This window comes from Lepidochelys olivacea (genome assembly GCF_965140295.1).
Source record: "Lepidochelys olivacea isolate rLepOli2 genome assembly, chromosome: 24".
Taxonomy (NCBI): Eukaryota; Metazoa; Chordata; order Testudines; family Cheloniidae; genus Lepidochelys; species Lepidochelys olivacea.
The window spans coordinates 5,072,730-5,098,862 of NC_140434.1; the positions used below are offsets into that span (position 1 = coordinate 5,072,730).

Sequence of the window (26,133 nt, forward strand, 5' to 3'; positions counted from 1 at the left end):
ATTAATGTCAGAGGGGCAACTTGCACAGGGCTTGCTTGTTACTTACTCACATGAGTAAGTGTTTGTATAACAAAGTGTTTATTTACTCCTTCACATGACACAAGAACCAGGGGTCACCCAATGAAATGAATAGGCAGCAGGTTTAAAACAAATCAAAGGAAGTACTTCTTCACTCAACGCACGGTCAACCTGTGGAACTCCTTGCCAGGGGATGTTGTGAAGGCAAACACTATATCGGGCTTCAAAAAAGAGCTAGATAAGTTCATGGAGGATAGGTCCATCAATGGCTATTAGCCAAGATGGTCAGGGATGCAACCCCATGCTCTGAGTGTCCCTAGCCTCTGATTGTCAGGAGCTCGGTGTGGACGACAGGGGATGGATCACTGGATGATTACCTGTTCTGTTCATTCCCTCTGAAGCACCTGGCACTGGCCAATCTAATGGGCTTGATAGACCACTGGTCTGACCCAATATGGCCGTTCTTATGTTTGTAGGAAGGGCTACTGTGCTTGAAATCCAACCTGAGATTTGAATACAAATAGGTCACGCCAACACCCAACATGCCTTTGAGTTTGATGGGTGTTCGGAATCCTGATCTGGATTATGGTGGAGCAGTAGTACCACCATAGTTCTGGTTACTAGTTTAGTGTGTAACAGCCAGAGGGGCTAGGGACGCACCTTAACTCTGTATTTCCTGGTTTTCAGAGGTTTAAACGTGGCTGCATACTTGACATTCTGGAAGGGCCTGGGGCACTGCCAGTCAAACTTAACGGTACATTAGCTAACTTTTGGGGCAGCGAATTTAGATCCACAATTTGGCCCTGATCCTGCAAGCTGCTCCCTGTGGTGGGGATATCTGTGCCCACGAAATGCCCCAGTGACTTCAGTCAGACTGCACATGGGTGTCGGGGGGTCTGCCCATGCAGAAGAGATTGTGGGATTGGGGTCTGAGGTGCTGTTTCACTGTGTCCGTTGGACAGCGTTGTGTATATAGTCCATTTCACAGTTTCTCCTGTACAGTCCACTAGGGCAGGGGTTCTCAACCTGTTTCTTTCTGAGGCCCCCCACAACATGCTATAAAAACTCCTCAGCCCACCTTTGCCACAACTGTTTTATGCATATCCAGTAGATTAAAAGCCAGGGCCAGCATTAGGGGGTAGCAAGCAGGGCAACGGCCTGGGGTCCGACACCACAGGCAGCCCTGCGAAGCTAAGACAGGTCAAACGCCGGCCCTGCTCTCTGATTTATTTTGACGAATCCCCTGAAACCTGCTCACAGCCCCCCCCCCCCCGGGGGCCCCGGACCCCTTGTTTGAGAACCACTACACTAGGGCAGCCACTGACTTGTTCAGTGTGTGTAGAGATATCAGAATCTGGCTCTTAGCTTTCCTTTTTTATCCCAATTCCACAAACAAGGACTAGTGCAGTCAAAGCTGTACATGCACCTGCGTTCTCTTTAAAGTCATTGAGATCTGACACGGGCTTAAGGATCTTCCTTAATCCCTTAACTATTCTGGCATAAAAATCACACCCCTAATGGAAATAGGTAAATTTGCATTAAAACTGTGTGTAGAGCAAGCCTTAGAGGGGGGAGGATAGTTTAGTGGTCAGGCTATGTCCACACTGCAATAAAACACCCATGGTGGCCCATGTCAACTGACTCAGGCTCATGCTGCAGGGCTATAAAACTGCAGTGTAGACATTTGGGCTTGGGCTGGAGCTAGGGCTCAGGAACCCTGTGCTGGGGGAGGGTGCCAGAGGCCAGGCTCCAGCCCGAGGCCAAATGTCTACATAGCAATTTTATAGCCCTGCAATGTGAGCCCGATCCAGCTGATGCGGGCCAGCAATGGGTGTTTTATTGCAGTGTAGACATAATCTAAGAGGCCACAGTACAATTCGCAGCTCTGCCACAGACTGCTTGGGTGAGTCTCAATTAGGCTCAGATCCTCAAAGATATTTAGGTGCCTAACTCCCATTGGGAGTTAGGTGCTTAAATGCCTTTAAGGATCCAGGCCTCTGTCTCTCTATGCTTCAGTTCCCCAGCTGTAAACTGGGAAAAACAACACTGCTCTCCCCCACAGGAGGAGAAGTATACTAAAGATGGCGAGCTTGCTCAGATGCTACAGTAAATAAATTGACAGCCACCTCCACTGCTGTGTTGTAGGATTGGGGCCTTCGTTTGTGTGGGTCTTCCACCCAGGGGAGAGAAACATATTGTTCTTTAAATAAGAAAATGTAGTTGTAAAACCACACAAGTTGGCAGTGACACTCAGGGCCAAGTGTAATCCCCGAAGCTACTCACCAATGTTCAAAACTGACTAGGTTTCAAACTGGTGGTGCCCCCTTAGCCACCATGGGGCAGAGTTTCCCAAAAGCTCAGGGTCAGGTTTCCAAGCGCTCAGCAGCCTCCATCCGGGATGTCACTGAACTTTAAATTAAGGCCTTTACAGATCATATTTACTTATCTCACACAGGGGCTTCATGAATGAGTGTTTGTCGAGCACTTTGGGATCCTTGTCTGGAAAGCACTGTCACTGCAAGATCTCTATTGCCGTCCGCCCATGCTGCAAAGCAAACAGGTTTCAGAGCAATATGTTCCAAACGAATTGTACCAACGTCAGCTGCCACAGGCGGGGGTTGTAATGCTGCATCTGTAGGTGGCTCAGCAGCTGCAGGGTTTGAGCCTCAGACCTCCGGTTTAAAGCACGAGCCTCTACTGCTTGAGCTGACAAACCCAGCTGTGTTAGCCAAGACTTTAGTAGACTGATCGACCTCTCCATGAGTCTCAGCCACAACTAGAGGGGACAGAGGGACGTGGGTTACAGGGACAAGCCACTAAGGGTACGTCTACACACAGCGGCTGGGAGGTGTGATTCCCAGAATGCCAGCGGGGCGATGTACTGGCTCTACGGCTGCTGGTGCTAGTGTGTGAATGATAGCGGAGTGACTGTGACAGCACCGGCTGTGGCTCGAGCTGGGTGGTTGAGTGGGATTGTACTGGGGTGGGATTGTACAGCTAGCCCGAGGTGGTGTTGGGGCTACGCTGCTGTTTTTAGGGGCTAGCTTGAGCAGAGGTGGCGTAGGTGTGTCTACCTGTGCTGAGAATTACACCCAGCTATTTTGTTTATCTTCTAATCTTGAGTTTTTCTCAGAACCAAAGCAGGTGACAAATGTTCAGACAGTAGCATGAGCCTTAAATTCATAGCATCCCTTTAAGTAATTTGGCCCAGGTCACACGGTGAGTCAGTGGCACAGCCAAAAATAGAACCCAGGTGTCGTAGCTGTTCCCAGTTCCTGCAACCTGTAGACCAGTGTTTCTCAAGGACCGGTCCGTGGACCAGCACCGGTCCCTGATATCTCCCTGACACAGTTTAGGAAGGCAGCAAGCCAGGCTCTAGTATCAAAAAGGGTGAGAAACACTGGTCTTGATAACAGTTACTTCCTGTTAGTAGTATTCTCCTTAGTAGTATTCTCATCTTATGCATTGGTATTTTATTTATTCATTTGTGTGTCTACTTTTTCTTAATTTTTTGCCCCTTGTGGCAGAATAGTCTGTATTTAGAAAACCCTTCATCTGCTCAGATTTAAACTGTGGGAGATGGGTCACCTCTCTTTTCCCATTCCACAATGTCGCACTTAGTGCTCTGGATGAAGAAGGATGTTATTACATTTCATTATGTATTATCTCCTTTCAGAAGATGCTTTAATTGTTCCTTTCAGTGAGGGAGGCTGTGGCATGCTTTCTGTTGAGGCTAGTTTTAATCACATGGTAGAGATTGCAACAAACTGCCACTGCTTTCTTGTTGTTCTGTGTCTGCACGGTGCCCAGCACAATGGGATTCGGGTATCAGGGGCTCCTAGGCTTTACAGCAATAGTAAATAAATAATATTAATATGAGCACTAATTACTTTTAATTCATGTTATTAACAGTTAAGGTTGATATTAAAATTAAATAATGATTAGTGATTGTTGATTAGTAATTAACAATTACTCCAAAGGGGAGCAGTGGAAGTTACATCTCAATTGGTCAGAGCTTCCAAACGACAATGTATTAAAAGATTTTTATTGGTTTTGCATGGGCAAGTTTTGTTTGTTTGTTTTTTCAGAAATGATGAAGCTGTTTAGCATATGGAAAAATGGCAAAGATCAACATTGTGCAATATACTAACATGAAATGTTTTCACATCACATATTCCTAATTGTCAAAATATCTCAGAAGTAATTATAATAGTTTTCTGTATTTTCAATTGAGATTTGCTAGCTGGATCAGTCTCACAGTGAAGGTTGAGCATCAGTAGCAGTAGATTGCGTGCCCATGGTTTGCACTGAATAGTGGGTAGATATAAATGTATGTGAATTCCTAATGTAATGCTTCTCCATTTGTAAGCTTTTGTACCTGCAATGTATCATCTAGTCTGCCTGGTAGAAGGTTTTCATTTGTAATTGCCTATGCCTATAGAACTAGCCTTTGAAATATTCTAGAAACTAGCTTTTTAATTCAGTGACAATCATGCACAGGTCCGTATTAGTGTTAGAAATGACAACAGCTGCATATTACGAATATCCAAAAGCTAGGAGAGAACAAAGTGGCCTAACAAGAAGTAGTGAAGACAAAGTCCACAAACAAGTCCTCGCTTCTGCACTGAAGGAGGATGAAGAGTATGTTACAGCCCTTACTAACCATGTAATCAACCATACAACAAACCCATTTGGACCTGAAGCACATCCAGAGGTGCTTATCAACATACCTAGTGGACTGCATGGAACATCAGATATACAAGAGGCTCTAGTGAAAATAGCAGATGTTGGTGAAGAATAAATGGAGAGACTTGTAAGAGGTGCACCTGGTTCTGTCGGAGCATGTAGCTCCTTCAGCCCAGTCAATAAATCTGGCATCAAAACACTTGCTGACATGGCCAAGAAGTCTGATCCCTCCTGACTCCTGCTACGCTCTGGGCTTCAAAGCCACTGAGCGCAGGCAGCGGACACCCTGGCCTTGTGTTCCCCTTTGGATGGGCCATTCTGCCCCAGCGTACACATCTCTGCATTGGATGAGCAGATCTCTGGCTACTGCGTTGCGCTATGTTCTTATTAGCCGTTATTATTCATTATTTTTCCAATTATTAATTATTCATGTAGTTATTATTATTTAATTGATCACTTTAATTATTGTTTGCTTTTCCTGTATTTGCTTCCATAGCAACACCAGGACGCTGGTTAATTTACAGACACATAAAGCCGTCAAGCTCCCTGCTCCCCAAAAATGCCTATGATCTAAGCAGGCCTGTCAAGGGGTGAGCTGGCCCTTTAAGACTGCTGGGCTCAGCTGCTCTGGGCTAAAGGAGTGCAGACAGAGGAAAGGATGTCAGCTAAGGGCAAAGGGCCAGACCTTCCCCTGTCACAGAGAGATACCCCCACCCCCTCATTACACCATCAGCGCATTGCCCAGAGATCCTGGGGTCCACCCTTAAATGCTGTGGATCCCCCGGAATCTGCAGGAGAGGGGAGAGCCAACAGCTGACAAAATCCGGTACCTTTGTATCCGCTTCCTCGCCCCGCACACACACATGTGGATAACTTTGCAACATTTCAGCCATGCTTCCAGAGCATTCCCTGTGCGGCCGCAGTCCTGGGAGCAGGGAGGGCTCTGTGGACGCAGACTAGTCAGTGGGGCATGCTAGGAGGTCAAGGTTTTGGCATGTGGCATTTGAAAGGTAATTTTGTTTCAGTGTCAGGTGCACTGGCCAAATGAGACCGTGTGGTCTCGCATTCAAACTGGGTGGGTTCTACTCTCTGGTGCGACCACTGCTGGAATACTGTGTCCAGTTCTGCTGCCCACAATTCAGGAAGGATGTTGATAAATTGGAGAGGGATCAGAGAAGAACCACAAGACTGATTAAAGGATTAGAAAACAGGCTTTATAGTGGTAGACTCAAAGAGCTCAATCTAACAAAGAGATGGTTAAGGGGTGACTTGATTATAGTCTATAAGTGTCTATGCGGGGAACAAATATTTAATAATGGGCTCTTCAATCTAGAGGAAGGTCTAACATAATGCAATGGCTGGGAGTTGAAGCTAATTGAAATTCAGACTGGAAACAAGGTGTCATTTTTTTAATGGTGAGAATAAATTAACCATTGGAACAATCTATCAAGGGTCATGGTGGATTCTCCATCGCTGAAAATTTTTAAATCAAGATTGGATGGTTTCCCAGAAGATCTGCTCTAGGAATTATTTTGGGGAAGTTTTGTGGCCTGTGGTATCCAGGAGGTCAGACTAGATGATCACAATGGTCTGTTCTGGCCTTGGACTCTATGAATCTCTTCCCACCTACTCCAGGGGAGTGGGATGTAGTGGCTAGAACATGAGCCAATAGGTGCTAGGGCCCCTGTATTCTATTCCTGGCTCTTGTGTGGAAAGCATGATCTAGCGATTAGCGCAGGCAAATGGGAGTCAGGACTCCTGGGTTCTATTCCTTGTTCTGCCACTGACTTCTTTTGTGGCCATGAGTGAATCCTGTCCCCTCTCTGTGCTTCTGTTTCCCCACCTGTATAATGGAGATAATCATACCACCACCCTGGGAGGATAATAGGCTAAATGCATTAACATTTGTAGGGGCAGTCTTTTTGTTCTGTGTTTGTACAGCAGCTAGCACCATGGGGTCCTGGTCTGTGACTGGGGCTCCTGGGTGCTACAGTAATAGAAATAATAATAAAAATAACAGTAATAAAGTGCCATGAAATCCTTGAACAAAAGCTGCTGCTGTTAGTTATTTTATTGTTCATAATTAGTGTGGGAGCCTTCAAAGCTTTTTAATAGAGTGTTTCTGTCTCCCTTATATTTTCTGCTCTGTTGCAAAAGGGGAAGACAGGACCCCAGAACAATGCTCAGTGATCCGGAGCATCCAGCAATTCCCAGGACCATCGATGTTGCTTGATGCTGGCTCTGGTACAGAGATCTGCAGCGAGATGGTGCGAGGATGCCTGTTGTGTCCTGGTTGCTCGCATGCAGGGAGAACTCAGATCCTCCTGCTTCTCCTGAGATGGTACCTGTGGGTCAGACAGACACCCAGCAGCTGCCAAGACCACAGGTGGGGTCTGTGCTGAGACAGAGCAACAGCTGTTGGTAGGAGAGTTCATGCCAGCTCCGTGGTCCCAGATGGTGGTACAAGTTTTGTATTACAGGTAGGCTCATGGCGGGGCCGGGGGAGGGATGCTTTTCATGAGGGTGTGTGTTGGAAATTGAGCTGTTTTCTGCAATGCACATCTGCTGGAACTGGGAATAAAACCCAGTCCCCTGCTCTAAGTACTAGAGAACACTCCCCTCCCAGAGCTGGGAACAGAACCCAGGAGTCTTGACTTCCATTGGCCTTTAGGTTCAGTATGCCTATTTACTTTTCTGATTCTGCAATTTATATGTATTTATAGTTTGAGCTTGATTCTGCCATCCAAGTCACATGGGGCCTGATTCTCCGTTGCACTTGGTGTAATCATTTACACCCGAGCAAAGTGAGTTTAAAATGCTTAAACCAAAGAATCTATGAAAGCAACTCATGTCTTGCACCTTCACAGACATGCTTACCTGGCCGGGGGTCTGAGTTTGAGACAGCTCATTATTACAATGACTCTGGAGGCGCCTGGGAGGGGCTGGATGGGGCCATAGCTAGCAAAGGAGCAGAGAAAACAAATCCTCACCTGAAGCAGAAACTGTGCGTGATCCAAATTGTTCTTAAAGGGCTCCGATTCTCGTTTACACTAAGGCCCTTTTGTCCCATTCTGGTAGCATAAAGGGCCCTTAAAGTGGGTATAAAATTACAGTTACACTTACTTTATGGCCCCTTCATGCTGTCAAAGCAGAATAAAGAGATCTTAGCATAGATGAGAATCACACCTTGTGTTTTTAGAGGGCTGGTGAGCTGGTGTGGCATAGACCAGGTGCAATCAGTGAAGGGTTTCCTCAGCGGATAGGAAATCAAAGCAGGTCACCAAGCCGAAATCAATGGAGTAAGAGAAACTGCCCCAACTGGAAGCCAGCCTAGGTCTCCCACCATGGCTGGGGAGCCAGGTGCATCCATGCAAGGAGAAAAAGGGCTGTGGTTAACCCACTGTTTTCTAGGGACCTGGCACTACTCAAGCTTCTCCCTCCCAGTAATTAGCTCTCTCTGGCATGGTTGGGAGAAATTAGCCAATGCAGTTTTTACTACTACATTGAGTTACAGGCCAGGCGCTGTACAAACACAGAACAAAAAGACCGTCGCTGCCCCAAAGAGCTTCCAGTCTAAGAGTAAGACAAGAGACAGTAGAGGAATGCAGACAGGGGAACACAAGGAAACAAGTTTCAGAGTAGCTGCCATGTTAGTCTGTATCAGTAAAAAGAAAAGGAGGACTTGTGGCACTTTAGAGACTAACAAATTTATTAGAGCATAAGCTTTCGTGAGCTACAGCTTATGCTCTAACAAGGAAACAAGGAGACAATAGCCAGGAGCTATATATTTGGCAGCGCTGGTCTCTGTAACATTCGCTATACGAAGGCTCATGAGAACCAGATGGCATTTTGGTGCTCTGGGCAAAATGAGCTGGGGCTTGGAGATCCTTGGATGGAAGAGGCTATGGGCCAGATAACAATGCATTTGGGTGGGCATCAAGAAAGCTTAGATCCATGATTACTACTATTAATTATTTGTATTACAGTAGCAGCTAGAGACCCCAACCAAGAGCAGGGCCTCTATGTGCTGGGTGCTGCACAGATGCAGACTCTGCCCCCAAAAGCTAAACAGACAAAGGATGTGGATTAGGCCCTCTGTGATTTGTTTACGGTCACATAAGAAAATCTGTGGCATAGCTAGGACTTGAACCTGTCACTCCTATCCCTATGCCTTTTCCACAAAGCCATAGAAACGTAGGGCTAGAAGGGACCCGGGTAAGTCTTCTAGCCCAATAACCTGCACTGAGGCAGGACCAAGTATTATCTAGACCATCTCTGACAGGTGTTTATCTAACCTGCTCTTAAAAACCTCCAATAAGGAGATCCTACAGCCTCCCTAGGAATTTGTTTTAGTGCTTAACTTCCCTGACAGTTAGGAAGTTTTTCCTAAGGTCTAACCTAAATCCCCCTTGCTGTAATTTAAGCCCATTACTTCTTGTCCTGTCCTCAGTGGATAAAGAGAACAATTTATCACCCTGCCTTTTATAACAACCTTTTATGTACTTGAAGACTGTTATCATGTCTCCCCTCAGTCTTCTCTAGACTAAACAAACCCAGTTTTTTCAATCTTTCCTCATAGGTCATGTTTTCTAGACCTTTTTTTTTTGTTGCTCTCCTCTGGACTTTCTCAGTTTGTCCACATCTTTCCTGAAGTGTGGTGGTCAGAGCTGGACACAGTACTCCAGTTGAGGCCTTATGAATGCTGAGTAAAGTGGAAGAATTACTTCTCATGTCAACACTCCTGCTAATGCATCCCAGAGTGATGTTCACTTTTTTTTGCAACAGTGCTACATTGTTGATTCGTATTTCGTTTCAGAGGAGCAGCCGTGTTAGTCTGTATTTGCGAAAAGAAAAGGAGGACTTAGAGACTAACCAATTTATTTGAGCATAAGCTTTCCTGAGCTACAGCACTATAACCCCCAGATCCTGCTCTGCAGTACTCCTTCCTAGACAGTCATTTCCCATGTGATATTTGTGCAATTGATTATTCCTTCCTAAGTGTAGTACTTTGCTTTTGTCCTTATTGAATTTCATCCTTCCCCTCAATGCAGATGTAGCATGTTACTACATATTATGACAAAGTTATTATTACTAGTGTCCTATATCAATCCAGCCCCTTTTCATCGAAGGATTCGGGTTACAGGGGTTGTAACGCCGAATGGATTAATGTGCCTAAAGCTTATTGGTTGAGATATTAAAGCAGACTAAGTGGTGTAAGACGCATCTATGGGTTTGCAGACGGTTGGATTCAAGCAACAAAGGGGAGCTTTAATTGCAACGGCTGATCGAGCAACCCAATCCTGGGCAATGGGGGTGGGAAAGGAAACTGATGCCCCTGCCCGCCCCCAAATCCTAGGATAATTAAAACAAAACCCTTGCATAGAGGATCACTCACAAACAAGACCTGGCACTAATTGGCACCTTTGCTGGCAGCCTCAACAAAGGCCTGGGGCTGAGCAGGCCGTAGAGACTAACTCCTCTCATCTGCCCCCCTAGAGGGGGTCCCCTTGGGGCAGGAGTGAGACATGCTGGCGGGGTGACGTGTTGGGGCAAGCAGCTGCCCAGGCTGTATGCCTGCTATGTGGGGAAACAGAAGCCGTTGCTGTCTAAGGGGTATCAGTGTGGCACCAAGGGCTGGCGTTAAATTCATGAGGGCAAGTTTGCACGCTGTACATATACGACACATCTCAGGACGCCAAAGGCAGCCGATATCATTGCTCACTGATTGGGATGGATTCTCCTTTACACCAAGGCCCCTCTGCACCATTCTAGAACCACACAGGGGCCTCAGTTACATTTCCATTCCCTTCTTTCCTTGCCGGCATGGTGCAGAGGGGCTATATTCATAGCATTTACGGCCAGATGGGACCATCCCCATGTATCTCACAGGGCATGACATTTAATTCACTTCCCCCTTTGTCGAACCAACCAACCCGGCGAAAGCATCTCTTCCAGAAAGGCAGCCAGTCTTGATTTGAAGACTCCAAGAGATGGAGACCCCACTGCTTCCCCTGGTAGTCTGGTCCAGTGACTAATCACCCTCACTGTACAAGATTTGTGTCCAGTCTGAATTTGCCTTTGGCTGCATCTTTACAGCCAAAAAAGGAAGGGTTTGTCTGGCGATAGCTATCTCGCTGTAAAATTCTGGAGTGGAGACAAGGCACAGGTAATTCCTGACATAGCCAGGCACGACAAAACCCCAGGTGGTGATGGGATGTAGGGATGATCTTGACTAGCTACAGTATAGTTAAAAACAACCTCTGCCTCATCTCTGCTAGAATTGTACATCAACATCAAACACGCACCTTATTTGTAGTGAAGACAAAGTCTGCTTTCTGTTAAACCTGCACCGCTTTCTCATGTAGACGAGGGCTTAGATCGGAACCTGGCCTGAGCTGAGCTGTTTCTTTAGCCCTCTGGCTACGTCTACACTGGAACCAGGGGTGGGGGGTGTAAGTTGCAGCTTGTGGTGACAGACCTGTGCTAGCTTTCATCCAGCTGGCGTGGCTAGAAATAGGAGTGCAGAGGCGGCAGCAGGGGCTTCAGTGAAGATGGGCAATGCAAGGGCTAGCCAGGGTCCCAGGCAGGCTTGGGCAGCCCATGTTGAAGCCTTTGCAGCCATGCGCTCAGTTATTTTTGACGAGCTAGCTAGATCAAAGCTCTCGTGGGTACGGCCACATGAGCGGCACTCACACCTCCAGTTGCAGGGTAGATGGGCTGAGCCTAGGCCCCCTCCCCTCCTGCGCTCTAGAGCCTCCTCATCACTAATTCATGGTGCTTGCAGCCTGCTCCATTAGGGAGCCAGCGGGTGACCTCCGGCTGCATATTACTGACCTGCCTTCCCCGCCCCTCTGCGGCTTGTCCCTTCCTTTTCTCTCCCCGAAGCATTTAGCTCCATCAGGTTCTCCTCCCCTTCCAGCCAAGGAACTCTCAAGAGTCCTCTTCCCCAGCACGATCCATCCATCTCATCTGAGTCCTGCCCCTTCCAAGAGGTGCATGTGGGCCTGAGTCCTGCCCCTTCCAAGAGGCAAACCTGGCCAGATGTTCGGAAAATCTGGATGGACACCACCGGGAGCACAGAGAGGAACACATGCATACCAGTTGCCCTGATTGAAGGAGACTTGCCAAATCACCACGAGAGGGTCTCACCCAGGCATACAAATCTGCTCCTACCCTAAGCAAGATGAAGATTATTGTCAAAATCATACAAGAGGGCCTGATCTGGCAAATAACCCTACTGAAGTCAGTGAGACTGCAGGATATGAACCTTATCCACCCTAGAACCAGGAGTGGAACCCAGGAGTCCTGACTCCCCATGTGTTCCCACCACTAGATTGCACACTTCTGCTGGATTTAGGAAGAGAACCCAGAAGTCCTGACTCTTAGTCCCCAGTTCAAACCACTAGACCCCCAGGTCACATAGAATTTTGCAGATTTGGCCCAGAAATAGATTAAAAGGGCCTGATTCTCAGTCTCATTAGGCCCCTCTAGTGGGTGGAAGTGGCCCTCTGAGAATCTTCCTGCACTGGGAGCTTCCCTGGCTGGTGGGGGGGAGGGGGGGAGGGTTGGTGTAAGAGTTCTGTACTCACCCTGCTCCCCACCCCTGGCATAGGAGCAGGTTGGGGGATGGCCAGAGCACAATGCACTATGGGAATTCTCAGCTTCCCAAGGCTCATAGGGTGCCATGGGAAGCAGAGTGTAAGTTAGAGCAGCCCTGAGGCAGCCCTAACTGACACTGGCTACTGGGCACAGCCCCAGAATACAGAGAGCACAAAACTAACTTAAAGCGCCCCTTAACCCCTCTATCCCTGCCCCAAGTGCATAAATAGAGTAATTGAGAATCAATTCCATCAATACAAGACAGGATCTCAGCTGGCGTAAACTGGTGTCCCTCCATTAACTTCAATGGCGTGAGGGCGATTTACACCAGATAGGAATATGGCCCAAGTCCTAACTTCTACCAGCCCAGGATAGTTTTTTCTCAGGTTACCAGTGTGGGGGATGATAAACCATGACCTCCCCCCCCAATAAATCTGATCTCCACCAGCTGCTCCGAGGGGAGAAATGTTAACGACAGGTGTTTGAAGGGAGCTGGGGACAAAGGCCTTTATTTCCACATGCATCCCCCCTCGCCTCATGTGCTCCTGGGGGATGCTGGCTGTGGGAGGTTGGGTTCACTGTTTCCTTTGCTCGCTGAAAAGTCAGGTGCATGCAATTATTGTCTAGACAAGTCTCGCCGGGGAGCACGGTGGTGTAATGGTCCCACGGGGACACCCGCCCAGCTCCTTGCAGCACAAAAGCCGCCTTGAGAGCCCGCGCCTCCTCCTGCCACTCAGAGAAGTGGAGAAACACAAAGGAAAGAGGCGGGGAGTGGGTTTGGATGGGAGGGAGAGACACCCCACCCCACCCCCACCCTTCATGCCCAGCAGCTAATTCCGGCTCCACTTTAAGAGGGACCTCGAATAAGAAATGTCGTCGGGGCTGGCTGGAATTTGATTCATTTAAGAACAAAGCAATGGGCCCTTGGATTCTTTGAGAGCTCTCCAAAGGCCCGGTCCTCCACTGATGAAAATGGGCCACCTGGCCTGAATTACACCTCGGCTGGTGCAATGCAGTTCTGTTGCCTGCAGCAGAGCTAGGCCCAGCTGGGGAGCTGGCTCTTTTCAGATCTCACCTGGAAACTGCTCCTCTTAACCCCCTCTCCAAATTTCCCCCGCTCAGCACTTGTGCTGCACCCAGAGTGCTGGTCTAGGCTGATGCTGCATCATGGCCACACGTTTCCCTCAGGAAGAAGTCTCAGAGCGAGAAAGTTTTTCAGGGAACTTGGAGCGACAGTCAAGCAGCTCCTGCTTCCTCATACACTGCTAGCATGTTACTGCCATAGAGCCCCACGGTTTGCCAATCTGAGAAGGATGATCTTGTGGGGAAGGCTCTGGACTGGCAGCCAGGACACCTGGGTTCACTGCATGTCCTTTGGCAAAATAGCTTAGAACTCGGTTCTCATTTACACTGAGGCCCCTTTACACCGCTCTGGCATCAGAAAGGGGCCTTAGTGTCACTGGTAAATGAGGCCTCAGTTTCCCAACTTTAAAATGGGGATAATATTTCCATTGTCTTCCCTGTTGGGATTCTAAGTGCTTTGGGGCAGGGACTGTCTCTCACTATGTGTACAGACAGCACCTGGCAGGATGAGGCCTCCCTAGGGGCTAAAGCAGGATTGAAAGGGATAGCTGAGGATACTAAGCTCCCATGGCAGGGAGGGGAGGGCAGTGGCAGCAGCGGGGAATATGGCAGGGGGTAGAAGGTTAGACGAAGTATAGGGCAGATTGTTGTGGATGTCTGGTTTTCTCCCAGCTCCTCAGAGGACACCACCCTATGTCCCAGCTCTGGTTATAAATCACGTTCTGGTTGGCCTTATTGACTCATAAATGGTGGGTGAAGATCGCTGTGTCCTCCCACCTTTACGCTCCTCTTCCAGCATGACAGTGCTGGGAGATGCAGCTTGCTCTGGCTCTCTCTGGCCTGAGGACTTTTATGGGTTTCTTCCTCGCATGCGGTGCCCCCTGGAAAGCAGCCACCCGCCTGACCACTCCTCGTGCCTGTGGCTTCCAGGACACGTGGTTCTGCTTCTCAGTTCCCCTGCTCCTGCGTTTGGGGCTTCCCAGAAGCTAGTAGCAACTGGCATCTCAAGCAGGCTCCGTTGCCGCTCCCCTCAGTGAAGCCGTGGGGACGGGGAGGGTGTCCAGGTCAGAGGATGAGGAGCGGTTGCGGGTGCTAATCTGGCTGGGCTGGCTCCCTAATGTGCTTTAGCAAAAAGGGGTGGACAAGGCACCTGGGGCAGAGAGGACTGTAAGATAACCAGCCCCTTTGCCCTTTACGGCCACCTTCCATGACAGGATCCACAAGCCGCGTCCATGCTCCTGCTATTGCAGCCACTGGCGGGAGTGGGGAAGGGGGGGGAAGTGGGTGATGCCAGGCGGGAGAGCAGAGTGGCCAGAGTTGATTCAGCCCATCCCCTTGGCAAGCGTCCCCGCAATGGTGCCTAGACTGCCACTCGACCCACTCCCATCCCACAGACTCCACCAGGAAGGCAGGTGCCATCGATGCCTGCCGGGGGGCTCCCTCCCTAGGGCACTTGGGGCCCGGCTGGGCTGAGGAGGGGATGAAATGATTTACACGTACCAGGCTGAGGGTGTAGCCGGCCTCTGATCTGCGTGTGAATGGTGCCCCTTTGACGACACTCAAAACCAGATTCCCCCCCACCCCTCCCACCCTTTGGCTGCTCTCTCCTGGCTTCATTACCAGAGAGCCTCCTGGGCTGGAGCCAGCCACTTGGCACTCCTGGCGCCTGCCAGGTGATGGCTGGGCAGCCTGCCTCTCCAGAGATCATATTTCCTCTCTTGTAGGGGTGGAAAGCAGAGAGGCCTGGATTCCACCCCACCCCTGCCCAGTGAAAAGGGACAAGCCTGATCCCCGTAGAGCAGCCTGCTGCCGTGCTGTCTGCCTGTTAACTGGCCACATCCAGGTCTCCTTTTGGCTCCCTGCCTTGGGAGCACTAATATCCTGGCGCCAGGGCAAGTCGGGGCATGCCAGGAGTGGGGCTAAGCAGAGGAAAGGGGCAGGGTGTGGGCAGCTGGCTTGGGGGAACAGACATGATGGGGAGCCCCTTCAGACACAGGCTGGGAACACATAACCAACGGGTCTCTGTTGCCCTGGGGAATCCCTGCTTCGATTTCTGCTCATGGGACCTGATTCTCACTTAGCCTCAGATCCCTTTAGGCTGTTCCGGCAGCACAAAGACGCCTCAGAATGGGTGGAAAGGGCCATGTGAGAATCCCCCTCCCCCCAGCACAGATGTGGGTCTTTGCACCTGCCTTGCTCCCGGCAGAGGGGGCGGATCAGGTGTGTGGCTGGAATGCACTGCAGCTGCTCTCCGATTCTGAATCCTGGGGTCCCACAGGGAGCGGAGCGTAAGTTAGAGCCACCCCGAGGCTGCACTATTTGACAACGGGGGTAGAGCCCAGAATATGGGGATTGCAATGGTGGCTTAAAATTTGTTTTCCCCTACACCTCCCATCCCTGTCTGAAGCCCAGGAACAGCGTTAACTGAGAATTAAGTCTGTGGGCTCTGGCTATGACTGTAGTGTCTCCAGGGAGCACAGGAACACAGTGGAGCCATGGGCCCTTGAAACAGCCCCCCTGATTGTCCCCCATATGCAGGGGTATCCCTAACTGGGATGGAGATGGCATGCGGGCCCTGGACCCACACTGCTCCCAGACCCCCATGTAGGGGGGCAGATTGGTGAGGTGACCAGAGTGCACTGCACTGTGGCTATTCTCTGCTTTCCAGGGCCCATTGGGAGAATATCATAAGTTAGAGGAGCCTTGAGGCTGCTCTTAGTTACACAGGGAACCTGCTTAGCCCTGGAATATGGGGCGTATAAAGACCACCTTAAAGTCTCCTAAACCCCCTCCGTCCCTGTGGCAATAACTGAGAATCAGGCCCTGTGGCTCCTCGCCAGCCACCAGCATGAACACACTCGGGGCTAGCATAGCCCAGCTGCTGCACCCACCATCCTTCCCAGCACTTGCGGAGTTAACAAAGTTGTGGGGATTATTTCCCGCTGCTCTGCAAGGAAAGCGGGGTGATAAACCCTGCTGGGTGGATGCAAATCTGCAGCCCTCTGGGGGAGATGCCAGCTGGACTGAGTCAGAAGCTGCAGTTGGTCACTAGGGGGCGCCACCATCCACTGAAAGGAAGCATCGAAGGAAAAAAATCGTGTAGCTACATGTTTTATGGGGGATCTCTGGGGTTCAAACAAAGGACTCTCCCTTCCCCAACTCTGTCGCGTCCCCCTCACTGGTACGGCCCTAGCCTGCAGCACATTACATGACCCATGATTTATCACCACGCTTTGCTAAGCTAACAAGGAGCAATTTTCCAGCCTTGGCACCGTGCCTATTAAAATGAATATATACGTAGAGGCATTTGGTGGCCTGAGCTTTCCAAAAAAAATGTCGTGCTCCAGAGCAAAAAGCCAGGAGGCTGTGATGGCTTGGGCCCCGGATCAGCCCTCAAGTCTGATCTTCCACAGGGGTCGATTTGGAAATGTGAGCCCTGATACCACACTGAGCATGGGATAAGCACATGGAGCTGCAGGGAAGTCAGTGAGAAGGCTGGTGTGTCTCTAGGGAAGGGTGAGCAAATGAGCAGATGCTAGGAACAGTCAGTGACTTCTGCTCCCATATCTGGCTCCTGAGAGCAAGTCCCTTCCTTTTTCCGTTGCCTCAGTTTCTCCACCTGTGAAATGAAGATAGTACCGACCTGTCTCACGGGGGAGGATGGGGTTAATGGGTGGGGTTGGGGGGAGTTTCAGACCTGTATATGCAGAAGTTCAAGTGTTCACAAGTGGGGACTGATTTTTGAGCACCTCAATTTCTGATGCCTGAAAGAGCCCTGATTCCCTGAGCCACTGCAGTTCCCCTTGACTTCAGCCGGTTGTTTTGGGTGTTCAGCACCTCTGGACATGGCAGATTCTCTGTCTCTTTTAGTCTTTAAAGTCAAAGCTGGATATCTTTCCAACTGATACACCATAGCTCAACCAGAAGCTAGGAGCTTGAAGCAAATATATCAGGTGAGGTTCTTTCGCCTGTACTAAGCAGGAGGCCAGACTAGATCAGTGGTTTTCAACCTTTTTTCATTTGTGGACCCGTACGTTTTTTCAAAGGGAGGTGCGGGCCCCTTTGGGCATCTTGGACATAGTCTGCAGACCCCCAGGAGTCCGTGCACCACAGGTTGAAAACCGCTAGACTAGATGATCAGCCTTTTCCTTTCTGGCCTCAAAACCTAGGATAATCAGGCTCAAGGTGGGCACCCTGAAAATGTGGTACCCAAAGTTAGGAGCCACCACTGAAAATTTCACCCTGAGTGCCAAAATTCCTGTTGTGTATCTTTCGCATTATATGCTAGGTGGCGCAGTTGCTCACTCTTGTTTGGGTGACCACAACAATGCTCAGCTTGGTAATGTTGGGCAGCTTTGCATCTGGTATGTGGGTAGAGACAACTGCTGGTTTTGGAGTGAGAGGTCCTGGCCCTCTAAAGGGCGACTGTCCTGGGTGACAGATCCAACGGTCAGTGGGCTGCATGCACAACTAGTAGCTTTCTAGGCAGCAGCTGACAGCTTGCAGTGACTGGCACCATCTCCTAGGGCAAGGAAGGGGGCACTGGAGTTAATCATACATTGGAGGGACTTAATCTGGTGCCTGAGGGATCTGGCTTTTCCCAGGAACGGGAGGCCTGATTCTCGCCTGACACTGCTGGAAATCAGGAGTAACTCCACTGATGATGCGTGTGTGTGAAGGGAGAGTCACATCTTGTGATTCTGGGAGTGTGAGTCTGTGTGCAGTCATGCCATGGGGGTGTGCGCGCGCGTGTGTGGCTGTGCATATGTGCGGGCACAAGTGCACAACTGCAGCCGGGGGAGATCTGGGTGTGCGTGGGTGATTGCGTACATGTCTGCCTGTGTGTGGAGTCAGGAGGTGATTTTGTGTGTGTGTGTGTGTGTGTGTGTGCGCGCGCACGACTGTGCAGTAAGGAGTGATCCAAGTGTGTATGTGTGTGGGCATGAGTACACGCCTGTAGACACAGGAGATCTGGGGGGGGGTGTCCCGGTGTTATTGTGCAGAGGTGGCTGCCTTTGTCTGGCATTGGCAGGTGGTGACAATGGTGCGGTGAGGGAAGGTGGTAGTGGGTGTGTGCATGTGAGTTTGTGTAAGTTTGTGGAGGTGAATGCACAGCCACAGTTGGGGGGTAAGCCTGTGCATGATTGGGTGGGTGCCTGGGTGTGAATGTGTGCGTGTGGGCAGTCGGACACTTGAGTGCCAAGTCCAAGGGTGTCTGGCTCTCAGTGCTTGTGGAGCTGGGGAAGAGAGTGATGTGGTTGGGGGATGCCCCTCTGCCTGCACGAAGATGGGTGACTGTCACATGCACATGTTAGCTGTGGGCAGGTGTCCATGCTGCAGTTAAATCCGAGCAGGGTGGGAGAAAAGGACGGAGCAGGAGAGGAGTGCAATGCTCTTGCGCATTCAGACGTGCAGCGGGCATGTCCTCGCTGATTTGTGAACCCTTTGCTGGGCGGCCGCAGATCCCCGCTGGATTTGGGGTGCAGGTTGGCAGGCTTTTGTACACTGCGCCCTCGGGATGGGCTCTAGGAGTCCACATGACTATCCTCCCTTCTGGGCTGCGTCTGCAGGATCAGCAGGCTGATAGCCGCTGGCTTGGTAAATGATCTCTACCCTGCTCACAAAGGACATGGCAGGCCCAGCCCTGCAGGGGGTGCACTTCTGATCCGTGAAATGGGACAACCCCATTAATGAAATCGCTCCAGGCACCTTCCGCAGCAGCTTAGAGCAGGTGTGTCCAACCCATGGCCTGCTTCAACACAATATAGTAACGGCCGATGCGTGAGCTTTTTGTCATCACGTTTACATCAGGTTAGTTTACACAACCTGTCTAAACACATACAAATCAAGCAGAACTTAAAATATAAATATAAATCTACGCAGGTGACTTTAAATCTTATTAAAATATGTGGAGTCTGTTTGGCCCACACAAGGTTGTGTGTAGGTTTATGTGGCTCTCCTATGTAATAAGGTTGGGTACCACTGGCTCAGAGCTGTATTGTACTTTCCAAACGTGGCTTTATAGAGAGCATGGGACCAGACAGGGATTTTTACCCAGATCCTGTTTTATCAGCACCCCAAAGTTAACGGGTTGCTGAGCTGAATAGTTCTGCTTTTGGCCCAGCACTCATGTTGACTGTACAAGCCAGCCTGTGTCTTATAGAGTATATGGACCATGCATTAGAGATCATCTGGGCTGTACAGGGTGTAGGGACCAAGCATTATAGAGTGCATGGGTTCTGCAGACTATACAGACCATGCTTTATAGAGTATGCGGGACTGTATAGACTGTATAACATAGAGCATATGGACTGTGTATTATTATTTATAATTCTTAATAGTAAATCGTTATTATTTGTATTACTGTAGCAACTAGAGTCCTCAGCTGAGATCAGGGCACTTCTGAGCTAGGCATTGTACATACACACAGTGAGAGAAAGTCTCTGTCCTGAAGAGTTTACAATCTAAATAGAAAAGGCAATCAAAGGCTTGGGGAAAGGAAGGACTGTTATCCTGGGTTTACAGATGTGGGATGCTGAGGGATCAAGGAACTGTGCATTATAGAGAACATGGGTGTATGTGCTATACAGATTGCCCGTCCCCCAAATCCCCTTTGCATTGCCAGAGCGGCAAAGCATCACCTGCACGAGAATGAGACCCCGCAAGCAGAAGGACAAAGTGGTTAGTAGCTGTACCTGAAAGCTGCAGGGAGGAGAACCCCGACTCCGCACTCAGCACGGGATGCTGAAGCAGTGTCCTGTAAGGATGAGTGTTCCTTGGTCCAAGAGACAGTCCCGTGAGGCAAAAGGGCTGCGGGCAGTCCCACCATGATTCCTGGTGGTGTTGCAATGATCCAGATCACGGCTTCCCTCCCAACGGCAACTGACTCCCAGGACGATCTGCTCATTGCTCTATACTCCACGCCCCAGGGTTGGTAGCGGCTCTTCCTCAGTTATTAAAGCGCATGTGGGTTGGTGGGGAGGAGGAACTGGGAGCAAACTCAGGGTGTGACTCCGTTTGCTTCGGTGCCCTTGTTTACCTCAGCTCAGAGCTTGGCCTGTACACGGCATGTTGTCTGCTTTGGCTGTGTTAGCAGGCGTCTAACTAGACAGCGGGGACCAGGTTTGGAAAGGTCACTTGGCTGAGGCATCTGGAATTCTCTCTTCCTGCTCCTTGCCAGGGCTCTAATATAATGATTTAATTAGGGTACGCTCCTGCCTTCTTCTCGCTGTATATGTTGCTCTCATTATTTTAACGAGGGGGTCTGTTCCTCAGAGTCTTTCCCCCACTCTTCAGTTTGGCCTCAGTTAATCTCTGCAGCTCCTCGCAATAAAACTGAGATGCTGGAGAGGCTGTTGGAGATTGAAGGTCTCCCCAGGAGGTAACGGGAATGTAGGTGCTAGGCAGCGTAGCCACTCCAGTCCATTGGCCCCTTCTCAGTGTCCTGCCTCCAGCCTGGCTGGAAGAGACCTTCTGCTCTGTCTAGTCTGGTTGCCCTGATGATTCTATCTGGATTATTTCAGCCACCTCTCAAATGCAGCCACCTCTGGGGCAGAACACAACAGCTGTCGTAACAGCAGACAGCAGTGCTGCACAGGGATTGCTCTCCCAACCCAACACGAACAGGGGCGTTAGACTCAAAGAACAGCCATAGCAAAGTGCACTGTGACCACCGTGCCCCAGATCTGCCCCCTACGCCGAGGGGCTTGTGCACACCCCATACAGCAGTGCTACCTGGGCAGGGGGAGTCGTCGTCAGGGGGTCATTTCCACCCAGTCCAATGACATCTTTGCTGTCAGGGTGGCTTAAAGGGGCCTCAGCATCACTCAGAACCAGGTTGAGAAAGAGCAAACAACACATGAGAACAATCCTGAAAACAGCAGGCTTTAAAATCTGCACCCAGGGCCCCCTGGCTCTCGCTCAGAGGGCCCTGTTCTGACTCCTAGAGTCCACTGCTTTCTCCTTGTAATGTCCTGGCCCCACTCCTGTAGTTGAGCCATCCCAGCATGTGCCCTTTGGTTTGGGGCTATTTTTATCCCGTTTTGTGTTGCTAAGATGCTATGTGAAAGTCAGTCAAACCCACTGCTGAAAATCACAGCCTTTCCATGAAAGATGAGCTAATAATGGATACTGAGAAAACACCAGTTGTAGAAACCGCTTTAAAGGAAAATGAATGAAGTACGACTGCTTACGGGGTACAATTCTGGGACTGGCTGGAGTGTTTTGGCAACAGGGCTTTGGCGTTGTTAGGTTACAGGGAGCTATGATTCATCTCCAGGACATGCAGAAGAGGCACTGAGGGAGGGAGGGAGATGACTGCTAACCACTGTAGTGTGTCCCTGCAGTCCAGAACCTGGAAGAATCTGATGCATGAAGCAATTTGTGCCTGCCAGTGAACAAAAGAGGAGAGGGCCAGATTCTCCCTTGCCCTGCACCTTGTGTGCTCATATACGGCACTGCATAGTGGCTGTGAAATGCTCTCAGTCCTGTCTAGCATCCTGTTAGCACTCACCTCTAGGGTTTACCTCAACTTGCTAAGACATGGGAAAACTATAAGCTGCTTTGTCTTCACTAGGCTTTTACCATGTGGTAGCTAGCACATGGTAAGGATACCACCCTTTTTCTGGCAAGAACTCATCCAGGGTTAATCCAATGCAGTATTGACAAGGCCTATAAAGTAATAAGGCTGGCAGTCAGTGTCATTCTTTCCATTTTACAGATGGGGAAATTGAGGCACAGAAAGGTGAAGTGATTTCCCAAGGTCACCCAGGCAATGGCAAAGCTGGGAATTGAACCCAGGCCTCTTGAGTCCCAGACCAGGGCCAGGGAGTGTCCACAGAGGTGTTTAATGCAGCTAATTTGGATTAATTTTTCTGAGTGTTGCCACGTAGACAAGCCCTTAGTCCTGATCTACACATCAATGTAACTCTCTTTAGCTCAGTGGGAGATGACGTGTTCACACAAATCTGCAGAATTGCCAACCGCAAGAACTCAAAAATCACAAGTCAGGCCCCCCAAAATCATGAGATTATTTTAAGAATCATTATATTATATAGAGAGATGTTTTGGGTTCTTTAAAAAGTGAAGTTGACCCAGCTACAGTGCTCAGGGGGGTGAAAAATCCACACCCCTGAGTGGCCTATGTAAGCCAATCCACTAACCCCCTGAGTATACAGGTATATTAGGTAGATGTCAACCTAGCTCCCAACCTCTCGGGGAGGTGGATTACCTACAGTCATACGAGAACCCCTCCCATCGCCGTAGCGAGTGGCTACAGCGTCAGAGCTGGACTGGTGCTCCACCATGCCCTTCCGCATGAGGAGACGGAACCAGGTGAAGAGCCGCCAGGACTGCCATTCGCCCTATACCCCAAAGAGGTGGGGGACGACCCCGAGCTGCAGGCACGTTACGTTGGGAGAGTAGGAAGTTGCCCAGGGACAGTCGACTATAGTCTGGTTCCGTCGCCGCCTGACCCAGTGTTGGAATGCTCTGTCACTGTTAGGGCCCTGGGCCGGGACCCGGTCGAGTAGGTGGAACTGGGTCCACCTACCCCCGGCTGCCAACCCTACCCCTGAGGTGGCCTCAACCTTAGGCCCAGAGGCCTGCATTTGGCTGCCAGAGCCAGGATGCCAGTCTGCCTTGTCGTTTGTTTGCTCTGCCCTGTCTGGGGCCAGAGATCATAGACTGTTTGGGGTTCCACCCTACCTAAGGGCCTGAGTCTGAAGCCAAGTTCCCTCTGAGCTGCACAGCCATGCAGCTGCCTATTAAGCCCCATGCAGGGGATCAGGAGGAGCCTCTCCCTGCCAGCCCCAGCATGGACCTGCCCTGGACTTGCCACAGCTGGGGGAGAGGAGCCCCTCCCTCGGCCCAGCCCTGCCCCGCGAGGGCTGCCACAGCAGGGGAGAGGCGCCTCTCCCCTGGCTCCGAGCTGCTGCAGCGAGAGAGGGCTGGGGGAGTCCTCTCTCTCCTCCGCAGCCCTTTGGCAGCCTGCACCCCAAACCTCTCATCCCTGGTTCCACCCCACAGCCCACACCCCTCCACTCTGCCCCAGCCCTGACTCCATTCCACACTCCAAACCCCTCATCTCTGGCCCCGCCCCAGAGCCTGCACCCCTAGCCAGAGCCCTCACTCCCTGCACTCCTTAAAACTGCTAGACTGAGCAGTCCTGCCTAAGGGCCGCGGCTTTAATTCTTGATAGGGAGCAGCGTCCCAGAGACACAGTGAGGTAGAGTGACCTCCCCCTGAGCCAGAGCGGGAGGATCACCACCAACCCGCTACAGAAGTCTAGCCCAGAGCTTAACTACCCTTAGAGTTAAAAAGCTTTTCCTAATATCTAACCTAAATCTCTGTGGAGTCTGAGTCTAAATCTCCCTTGCTGCATATTAAGCCCATTGCATCTTGTCCTACCTTCAGTGGACATGGAGAACAGTCGATCACCGTCCCCTGTGTAACAGTGCTTAACACATCTGAAGTCTGTTATCAGGTCCCCCCTTCAGTCTTCTTTTCTCAAGACTAAACATGCCCAGGGTTTTTAACCTCTCCTTATAGATCAGGTTTTCTAAACCTTTTAGAATTTTTGGTGCTCTCCTTTGGATTCTCCAAAGCTCTCTCCAGAGAGCTCTCTCCCGCCGACAAACAGCAGCTGCACCGTGCGCCTTTCAGTGGCACAGCCGTGTCGCTGCAAGGTGGGTAGTGTAGACGGAGTCTTACATACGACGCTCCTGTTAATGCAACCCAGAATGATACTAGCCTTTTTCACAACGGTGTTGCACTGTTGACTCATCTCCAATTTGTGATCCTCTAGAACCCCCAGATCATTTTCCGCAGTATTACTGCCTCACCAGGTATGCCCCATTTTGTAGTTGTGTAGATTTTTCCTTCTTAAGAGAAGTACTTTGCACTTGTCTTTATTCAGTTTCATCTTGTTGATTTCAGACCAGGTCTTCAAAGCGGATGAAGCTTGGGGGTTCTCAGTGGTGGCAGATGACAGAACCAGGAGCCATGGTCTCAAGTTGCAGTGGGGGAGGTCTAGGTTGGATATTAGGAAACACTATTTCACAAGGAGGTGGTGAAGCACTGGAATGGGTTGCCTAGGGAGGTGGTGGAATCTCCATCCTTAGAGGTTTTTAAGGCCCAGCTTGACAAAGCCTTGTCTGGGATGATTTAGTTGGTGTTGGTCCTGCTTTGAGCAGGGGGTTGGACTAGATGACCTCCTGAGGTCTCTTCCAACCCTGATAGTCTATGATTCTCCGATTTCTCAAGGTTGTATGTGATTCTTTACACCTACCCTTGCCTGCTGTCTTCAGCTGGCATCATACGCGGTCCATTTGCAATACTATACTAGCATTAATCACAGCTAAGAGGCTTGAGGCTAGCTATGGAGGGTGACTGTCTGCCTGGGTGAGTAATTTTAATGGACGCCCTTTGTCAGCAGTGGCTAGCAGAGCTCTGAGTGTGGGAAGAGTTGATTTGACTCTTGTCTGGTGTCATCTCGAGAGGGGTTTCGTCTGCAGAGTGACGTACGGTCCCCCTGCCACCCACACACATGGGGAGACACACAGAGGGATGCACCGGAAACCATATGCTTCGGGTTTTCCCTCTTGTCACTAGGGAAACCAGCAAAAGGAACAACACAGCCTTCAAGCAGTGGCCCCTGAGTCACTGCTGCCCGCACTGAGTTTGGATACAGTCTGCCCTGCCAGGCAGCAAAAGCAGCAGGTGCGTGGGCCAGCTGCTGTCTGTGAGCCCTGCCGGGCACCTGCTCATGGGGAACCTGCACAGACGCCTCCCCCAGAACCATTTCTAAGGTGGCTTTTGCTCCAGAAACACTGGAGCCCTTTGACACCCACCTGGAAGCCTAAATGGGCTTCTCACTTCCTGGGTACATCTACTCTGCAGTCCCAGGGTGTGACTGCGGCTTGTGTAGACCTACCCGAGCTGGGTTTAATGTAGGCAGCTTGGGCACCCATGGCAGGGAAGCTGCAGCCGCAGGGCCTTCAGCATGGCTGTACAAGACCGCCTGAGACGCGGGGGGTAGAGCGGCTGGTACAGCTAGACAAAAGATTACTTGGGTATGTTTACACTCGCTGCAATCACACCCTCAGACTGAAGTCCAGACATATCCTAAGGCACCAGGTCAGTGTCAAAGGGCTTTATTGTCTACGAGAAGGAGTGGGCCTGATCCTGCAGTCCCTGCTCATATGAGTCAAAGTCCCACTGTGGACATGTTTGCACATGACAATTCAGTGAGGGCTACATCCCCAGCTGGTGTAGATCAGCGTCGCTTCATTGGAATCAATGGGCCTGATAGGCAACTGGTGTAAATCGGCGTAGCTCCATTGAAGCCAATGGGCCAGATCCACAGCGGGTGTAAATCAGTGTTGCTCCATTGAAGCCAATGGGCCAGATCCACAGCGGGTGTAAATCAGTGTTGCTCCATTGAAGCCAGTGGGTCAGATCCACAGCGGGTGTAAATCAGTGTTGCTCCATTGAAGCCAATGGGCCAGATCCACAGCGGGTGTAAATCAGTGTTGCTCCATTGAAGCCAGTGGGTCAGATCCACAGCGGGTGTAAATCAGTGTTGCTCCATTGAAGCCAGTGGGCCACACTTCCCCAGCTGGCATAAATCGGTGTCGCTGCACTGGAGCCATTACCATTGACACCAGCTGAGACTCTGGCCCCATTCCTACAGTAAAATGATTTCAAGCAGGTAAAGGACTTTTCCCTGCTGATGCTCTTAAGAGCATA

General features: G+C 50.3%; 1 protein-coding gene across 2 annotated transcripts in view; it reads left to right on the forward strand.

The window, feature by feature from the left end:
- LMNA (lamin A/C) overlaps positions 1-26,133 on the forward strand; it is a 99,886-nt gene that overhangs the window by 1,254 nt on the left and 72,499 nt on the right. The window contains exon 2 of one of the 2 annotated variants that reach the window (XM_084613924.1): positions 6,862-7,184. The exons of the other annotated variant lie outside the window; for it this stretch is intronic. The gene's annotated coding sequence lies outside the window, so the exon portion shown is untranslated. The remainder of the gene's footprint in view (positions 1-6,861; positions 7,185-26,133) is intronic. 2 annotated transcript variants of the gene reach the window in all.